The 8,920-nt window shown below is 42.0% G+C and overlaps 1 protein-coding gene across 1 annotated transcript in view; it reads right to left on the reverse strand.

Moving 5' to 3' along the window:
- DRAM1 (DNA damage regulated autophagy modulator 1) overlaps positions 1-4,747 on the reverse strand; it is a 133,863-nt gene extending 129,116 nt beyond the window's left edge. Inside the window, exon 1 of the mRNA XM_075860072.1 lies at positions 4,674-4,747. The gene's annotated coding sequence lies outside the window, so the exon portion shown is untranslated. The remainder of the gene's footprint in view (positions 1-4,673) is intronic.
- Positions 4,748-8,920: the final 4,173 nt, after the last annotated feature.

The following is an 8,920-nucleotide window of genomic DNA, read 5'->3' on the forward strand; positions in this document are numbered from 1 at the left end:
TGAATAATACCTCCATACTGTTACTGAATAATACCGCCATACTGTTACTGAATAATACCTCCATATTGTTACTGAATAATACCCCATACTGTTACTGAATAATACCCCCATACTGTTACTGAATAATACCTCCATACTGTTACTGAATAATACCCCCATACTGTTACTGAATAATACCACCATACTGTTACTGAATAATACCTCCATACTGTTACTGAATAATACCCCCATACTGTTACTGAATAATACCCCCATACTGTTACTGAATAATACCCCCATACTGTTACTGAATAATACCCCCATACTGTTACTGAATAATACCCCCATACTGTTACTGAATAATACCCCCATACTGTTACTGAATAATACCTCCATACTGTTACTGAATAATACCTCCATACTGTTACTGAATAATACCTCCATACTGTTACTGAATAATACCTCCATACTGTTACTGAATAATACCTCCATACGGTTACTGAATAAAACTACCAAACCATGATCACATATTACTACAACATTGTGTCAGAAAAAACCCACCATACTGTTAGTGAATAAATCACACTATATATAGACCAATATTACCACCATATAGTGACCTTATACAGGTAGATGCCAGTTATACACAAGATATCTGCAAACCATATAAGTGATTACAGTATAGTTATATTGAGTGACTATTGTGGAAAATTTTTACGTTTTTAAAATTTTTATACTTCTTTTTTTTGGTAGGTTGCGCTGGAGCGTTTGGACTACGTCGTAGATTCATTGGACTACTCCGATGATCTACTTTTAAAAAAAAAAAATGGTGAAAGAGGATTGCATGGGGGAGTTTAGATTTCAATAAAAGTTTTTCTTGTCTGTTTTTTTTTAATACTTTATTATGGCCTTAGTAATGGCTGCTGTCTGATTGAGAGCATCCATTACTAAGAAGGGGCTTAGTGATAGCCAGTAAAAAGGCTATCACTAACCACTATTATTACCCCGGTTCTCACTGCCGCGAGCGGAGTACGATCCAGTACCCGACCATCTGAAGCGACGGCAAGGCAGCAGGGCGGCCACAGGCTGGTTTTACCAGGCTGGGAAGGGATAAAAAACGTGGCCCTTCCCACCCTGGGGATGCTAGGCTGCAGCTGCTTTATTGTATCTGGCTGGTTGTGAAAAATAGCGGGAACCCCACGTCTTTTAAAAAAAAAAAATAGAAAAAAAATTACGTGAGATCCCCTCCATTTTTCATAACCAGCCAGATACAATAAAGCAGCAGCAGCCTAGCATTACCAGGGTGGAAAGGGCCATGGTTTTTGGCCATTCCGAGCCTGATAGTACCAGCCTGCAGCCATGCCAGTACCCGCCCTTCTCTTCAGACAGTCGGGTGCTCGATCGTACCCAGCTCTTCCCAGTACTCCTGGTGGCGGTGGGTACCGGGGTAATAATAGGGGTTAGTGCTAGCCTTATTACTGGCTAACACTAAGCCCCTTCTTAGTAATGGACGCTCTCAATCAGACAGCAGCCATTACTAAGGCGGTAATGAAGTATTAAAAAACAGAGACATAAAGACATTTATTTTATTGAAATAACAACTCTTCCACACAATCCACTTTAACCATTTTATTAAAAAAAAAAAGTAATAAAGCTTAAATCAGCGAAGTAGTCCAACGAATCTACGACGTAGTCCAAATGGTCCAGCGGAACCTGCAAAACAAAAATGAGCAGTATGAAAAATAAAAATAAAGTTGGCTGTCCCCACAGACGTACAAACATATGAATAAATAGTTACCTTCGGAAACATATTAAAATACTTAGAAAAATTAGGCCCATAAAATAAAACATATCAAATAAAAAAAAAAAAATTAGAACACCTTTCTTTTAAAGAGAACCTTTCACCTCCCCATACATGTACAGCTGAGTGCAGCATGTAATGGGGAGGGCTGCACAAACTCTGGGGCACTTTACATTTTTTTCCTAGCCTCCTTCGTTATTTAGATATCAGTGCTGTAATATTTGGCGCCCGATATTTAAATAACCCCATGAACTGTCAATGGGGAGGTAATTGGCAAGGGGGCGTGTAACATCGCTGTGACACTGTCCAATCAGCTACGGTCAGCGTTACAGCAAGAGCTGGAGAGAGAGCGTGTGCGCGCAGCTCCGCCACCACTAAGGAACACAAGAGGAGAAGAAGAGTGTGAATTCTTCTTCTGTTCCATGGCATCGGAGCTGTGCGCGCACGCACGCTCTCACTCTTTAGCTCTCGGCAGACAAGGACGACAAGACTGATCTCTCACCTGAGATCACAGTCTTGTACTTGCCTGCCGAGAGCTGAAGAGTGAGAGCGTGCACGCGCACATGATCTCCTCTCTCCAGCTCATGCTGTTGACATTGTCTGTAGCGGATTGTGTCACAGCGATGTTACACGTCCCCTTGCCAATTACCGCCCCATTGGCAGTCTATGGGGTTATTTAAATATCGGGCGTCAAGTATTACAGCACCGATATCTAAGTAAGGAAAGAGGGTAGGAAAAAAAATTAAAAGTGCCCCAGAGTTTGTGCAGCCCTCCCCATTACATGCTGCACTCAAATACAAATCTGTGGGCAGGTGAAAGATTCTCTTTAAAGTGTGACAACTTTTTAAAAAACTTTTGACATGTCAGAAGTTTTGATCAGTGGCGTCCGAACACTGAGACCCCCCACTAGTCGCTAAAACGAAGCAGCAGAAGTGCTCGGGTGAACGGTGTGCCGCTTCAATTCTGTTTGGCTTTCCTTGGAGCAGTGTACGGGCTCAATAGAAAGTCTAGGAGTCCGTAGACCGCTCACTCGGCTGAAAGTCGATCATAAATGAAGCGGCACAGCGCTCACCCGAGCACTTCTGCTGCTTCGTTTTAGCGATTGGTGGGGGCCTCAGTGCTCGGTCCCCCACCGATGAAAACTTCGGACATGTCAGTATGATATATAAAGATATCTATTAATGCGATTGGTGCAAGTTTTAATTACTTTTTATTGAAAATGATTTGCACTTTTTGAGATACAGCTGCTTTGTATCCTGTATACAGAGCAGCTGTATATAGCGCTGGGACCTGAATGCATTAGGTCACCTATTACCGATCACATCTAAGTTATGAACTTAGATGTGATCGGTAACAGATCGATCCGGCAGGACTCGCTGACACTGAATCAGTCAGTCCCGCTGACCTGACGGATACAGGATACAGCGCTATATACATTATATAATATATTTATTTTAATTAGCGGGGGCAGGTTTATGGGGAAGGATTAGGGCCTGTTCACATCAGCGTTGGCTTTCCGTTCCGGGGTTCCGTGGGAGGTTTCCGTCGGGTGAACCCCGCAACGGAAAGTCAAACTGAAACCACAGCTTCCGTTTCAGTCACCATTGAAATCCATGGTGATGGAAACATTGCTAATGGTTTCCGTTCGTTACCATTCCGGCAGGTTTCCGTTTTTGTGACGGAATCAATAGCGCAGTTGACTGCGCTAATGGTGACGGAAACGGAAGCTGTGGTTTCAGTTTGACTTTCCGTTGCGGGGTTACCTCCAACGGAACCCCAGAACGGAAAGCCAATGCTGATGTGAACAGGCCCTAAGGCTTCTTTCACACTAGCATTAATATACGTTTACCTCTCTTCCGTCAGAGGGAGAGGATCGATAGGTTAAACGGAAAGCAACGACTCCATTAGAATTACCATTGGTTTCAATGGTAATTCTTTTGTATCAGTTGCTTTCCGTTTGTCTCCGTTCGCTAAGTTTCAGTTTTTTTTAAAGGAAACAAAAGTGCAGTCTGCAGAACTTTTATTTCCGTTCAAAAGAACGGAAACCTAGCGAACGGAGACAAACGGAAAGCAACTGATACAAAAGAATTACCATTGAAAGCAATGGTAATTCTAATGGAACCGTTGCTTTCCGTTTAACGTATCGATCCTCTCCCTCTGACGGAAGAGAGGTAAACGTATATTAATGCTAGTGTGAAAGAAGCCCAATACAAGATATTAATATTAAAAAAAAAAAAACCCAGCTGGGATTTGAACCAGTAACCTTCATGTGTAAGGCAGACAAGCTAACCACTACTCTATAGAATCTGTCATAATCAATGCCTGTGAAACTGTAGTAGTTGAGGGTTTACTATTAGTCTCTCCTGTCTCTCTGCTGCGTGTGGGTGGTGACTGGTCAGAGACTCACAGTCAGACTGGCTGCCGCAGCTGCTGCATGCAGTGTGCACTGTGAGTGACTGTGAGACTCACCAGTCACAGCCCTATTTGTAGCTTTCCCACGCTAATTAAGCACAGGAAAGCTACAAAGCCAGGAGTATACTGCAGGGAGGGGGGGGGGCGTTTTACTGACAGCAGAGGGCTCTATAGGGGGGAATTATCCCCCCACCATAGAGCCCTGACTAGTTACTATACTGAAAGGTTAGGGGGGTCTGAGCATCTGACTGACTGCTCTAAAGGGGGGGGGCAGAATCCCCCCCTATAGAGCTCTCTGCAGTAAGTCAGACGCTCAGACCCTCCCCCACCCACACTAATCGTTGCATTATAGTGATGTGAGGGCTCTATGGGGTGGATTATTCCAGCCCCATAGAGCCCTCTGCTGTCGGTAAAATGCCCAGACACCCCCTTACAGTATACTCACATCACGGGTCCCGGTCCCAGCAAGGCAGGAACTTACCTCGTGCTTCTGGTGCTGCTCGTCGCTCGTCGCTCCTCCTGCAGACTTGCTCCTCTCTGGCTGCATGTGCTGTGTGCAGCGTCAGAGAGGAGGAGGAGTGTTACAGACGATCGGCACGTCTGCTATGTGCGTCTGCATGGCCCCTCCCCCCGGTCCAGTCCGTCCTGGGCTGAAAATGCCGCCCCCCCTTTGGGTAGGTGGTGCCGCCTGAGGCCGTCGGCTCACCTGGCCTCATGGCAGATGCGGCACTGGAGATAGGGCACTTATAATCTGGTGACAGAGCCTCTTTAAAATGTAAAAAAAACAGCAGCAGAATTGCTGTTACATCCATCCCCCAAAAAAAGTTAATAAAAGTTAATGAATATATTCGTATAGCCCCCAACGTTCAAAATCATATACCCCACAGTTGCATACATCGCCCAATGACTCCCATTGTAAAGACACCACATACCACGCGTATACGCGTATTTTTTTTACGGGATGCATAATGTTGTCGACTATTCTTTTTAATACAGTTAAATGAAAGGTATTCCAATGTATACCGCCCCAATGTATGCCAAGGACACTCTTCGGGTACATGTGTGGCCAATTATAGGCTGCGGATACGTTAGGTGCATACATCGTGAGCATGTCCTGGAGTATACAACTGTGGTGTGAACATAGTATTATCACTTGTTTATAGACCCAGCAGACACCCATACCCAATAATTATCCACTCAGGATATTAATTAATATTTTGACAAACACATTTTAAAATTTACATTAATAGTATGTTAACAGTTCTAAGTAACAAATCTGATTGCTTTATTTTAACACCAAATGGCCACATACCATCCAATTTATTATGTACGCACATGCTGAGCAGGCAGATAATTCAGTCATCAGAATCAATGGCGTTACCGTAATATGATCAATCCACTCACCCTGTTTAATGAATTTAAGCAGAAGGGAACTACCACTATAGAGAATAAACGTTCAACATAGTTTTATGCTGGTAGACCATCACAGTACACTTACAGATATCATAAGTGTTCTGGCAACAGAATGACGTCTCTTGCTGTTCTTAATAGGAGATATGCTAAGAATGTAAATATTAGCTTGTACATGTTGAAGTTGATGACTAAACATCACTGCAGTGGTGAAAAAAGATATACTTTGCCTTGGTGACCTTAGATGAGGACAGCTTAACATAGCTTTAATAACATATTTTGTATATAAAAATGGATAACTATAATTACCGTCAATATACTTAGGTTATGTTCACATCGTTTTTTAGTCGTATTTCGAAGAGTAAAATGGTTGGATTACGCTCGGAAATATGCCTTAAAGATGTCTGCAAACAGCTTCCCATGGTTTTCAACGGTTAAAAGCTGGGTAGGGCATACCAGACGTAAGTTTCCGCTGCTGTTTCAAAAAACAGCGTAAAAATACGCCTCGTAAAAAAGTAGTGCATCTCACTTCTTGAGGTGTTTTTGAGGCAGATTTTGACAATTTTCTTTGGACTCAGCTGAAAACGCTTTGAAGAAACTTCAAAAGCATTTGGTAAAACTGTCTCAAAAATGCCTAGTTTATGGGAGCGGTTTCTAGGCGTATTTTGGAGCATATTACGAGGCGTAAAATATGCGTACAATATGCCCGTGGTTTATTTATGAAGGCTTTTTTGTCCCAGCTCCCTGAAAACAACAAAGTGCGCATGTAGTTTGAGCCGCAATGCCCCTGACAGTTGATCCGTTTTTAAAACTGCCATTTTTTTTCGCTGTCCTGTAATGCTACTGCTTATAAATAAATGAAAATTTTCTTAGTGATAGTTTAATAGAAATACGGGTTGCAGTCATTGCAAGTGTGATCAGGACCTATGGCTGTAGGACCAAGGACCATGACAAGGCATTTTGGTGCCCTAGACACATTAGGCAAATTGAACACCCCCCCCCCCCCCCCCCATGGAATCTTTTCAAAACTACCATCTGTATTATTAAGAAGAAAAAAAAAACGGTTTAAACACATTTTAAAGGCAAAAAACAACAATAAATTAATATAATAAATAGAAATAGAAAATTCATATTATTTGACTATTCTGTTATTTCAACGGGAAATATAATTTAACCCCTTCCCGCCGCAGACATTTTTCGGATTTTGTGTTTTTTTTCCATCTATATAGCCATATGAGGGCTTGTCTTTTGCGTGACGAACTGTAGATTTTCATGGCACCATTTGTTGTACCATATAATGTAGTGGAAAACTGTAAAAAAAAATATTTGTGGGGTGGAATTGCAAAAAAACAGCGATTCCTACATATTTTGGGGGGTTTCTTTTTTACGGCGTTCACCATGCGTTAAAAATGAAATTTTACCTTTATTCTGTGGGTCAATACGATTACAGCGATACCATATTTATATATTTTTTTATGTTTTATTACTTTTACATGGAAAAAACTGATTGTAAAAATAAAATGTATGTTTTGTTGCTATATTCAGAGAGCCAGAACTCGGGTTTTTTATGTCGATTGAGCGGTATGAGGGCTTATTTTTTGCAAGGCAAGCTGTATTTTCTATTGGTACCATTTTGGGGTACAAGCGTTGTTTTGATCACTTTTTATTCCATTTTTTGTGGTAGCTGAAGTGACCAAAAAACAGCGATTCTGGTGCTTAATTTTTTTAACGGCGTTCATAGTGCGGGTTAAATAATGTTATATTGTGATCGTTCACACTTTTACGGACGCGGTGATACTAGAGACTATTGTATTGCATTATATCATTATACTGACAGTCCACTATGAAGCCCTGCCGGAGGCACACTTGCCTTTACAGTCAGGGACAGGTGTATGCTACCACTATACAAAGACCATAAAGACTGCCATACATTCAGGGCCAGTTTTAGACAAAGTGTGGCCCTGCGTAAAGTTAAAAGTGGGGCCCCAAATGCTGAAATACTGTAACAATAATACAGCCAATTCAGAAGGCGGTGCGCCTCCACTTACACTTGCCCCTATTCTGCTCCGGGTGCTGCTTCGGCTGCACTCAGCAACCAGTGCGGCAGCAATGCCCAGAGCAGAAGAGGACAGGTGAGCGAGGAGCTTGTAGCAATATGTTATATGATGTGTATGGTCTCTAGGGGTCTCACTATTTATGTGGGAACAACTAGGATATTTTCAATTGTTGGTTTGAGTTGTGTTTTACTCCTTTAGCACTCTGGTCCTTCGGGTGCATAAGTAAGCTTCTACGCCAGTGTAATCAGACAAAGACTTAGCACTCCCACATAGTTTTGCAAAATATGATAGTAGGTAAACCAATTAATTAACGTTTCGGTCCTCATTCAGACCTTCATCAGACACTACAAAATAGTGTAATACAAAATCAAATTAACATTTATATACATAAATTATACACATTGTATCATATATACATGTCCTCCTTGTTCCTGGAGGAGACGGGATAAAACCATAACATAGGTATAGCATTTAAACCCAGTCTACAATATTTTGCATATTGTTTGTAGTATACAAGTGGATCCATAAAAGGTCACATGAAATGGGGAAAGGGTAATGAGGGAGTGTATAGGTTGTAAATAGACAATTGATCTGTTGGTCTATAATGTTAACAGGGATAATGCAATACACTGTTTTCTGTATTAGTAGTAATGTGTACCTAAGGTGGTGCAAAATGGTGTGGGAGGACCTATATATCCTACTAACTGAAATTTCAGTGTCCACTGAACTAATAAAATTCTAGTATAACCATTATAGTGTGTCCCATTACAGATATAGACGTAGATACCACAAGTACATGAGACTTCAATATATCTTACGTACTTATGACTCAAATTGTCCCACACGAAAAAATGGAAGTAAAAGGGGGGCATACAGAGTAACCGTCTGCAAAGTATTGAGTACAGTGGCTGTGGTACGTCCACATTGAGTATAATAGGAGAGCTGTCAGGGGTTCAGGAGGTAGTTGCTTACCGGATTCTGTCTTGGTATTCTGTATAGTGGCACTTGCAACCTCAGTCGCTGTTGGGAAATGGCGCTGTCCGTGATCGCATTCTCTCACTTTTTATGTGTCCTGGTTCCGGTCACATGATCGGTTGCGGATGGGGTGACATAACATACGTTCCTGTAGTTGGGAAGGGATGCAGTAGCAGGCCAGCATCCCGATTGGGCATGTGGGTGTCTGTCAGGCCAGGGGCATGGCTTAAAAGTGCCGTGTATGGAAAGGTAACTAGCCAATGATGTATAAATTTATTATTATACC

This window comes from Rhinoderma darwinii, chromosome 3 (assembly GCF_050947455.1).
Source record: "Rhinoderma darwinii isolate aRhiDar2 chromosome 3, aRhiDar2.hap1, whole genome shotgun sequence".
NCBI classification, from domain to species: domain Eukaryota; kingdom Metazoa; phylum Chordata; class Amphibia; order Anura; family Rhinodermatidae; genus Rhinoderma; species Rhinoderma darwinii.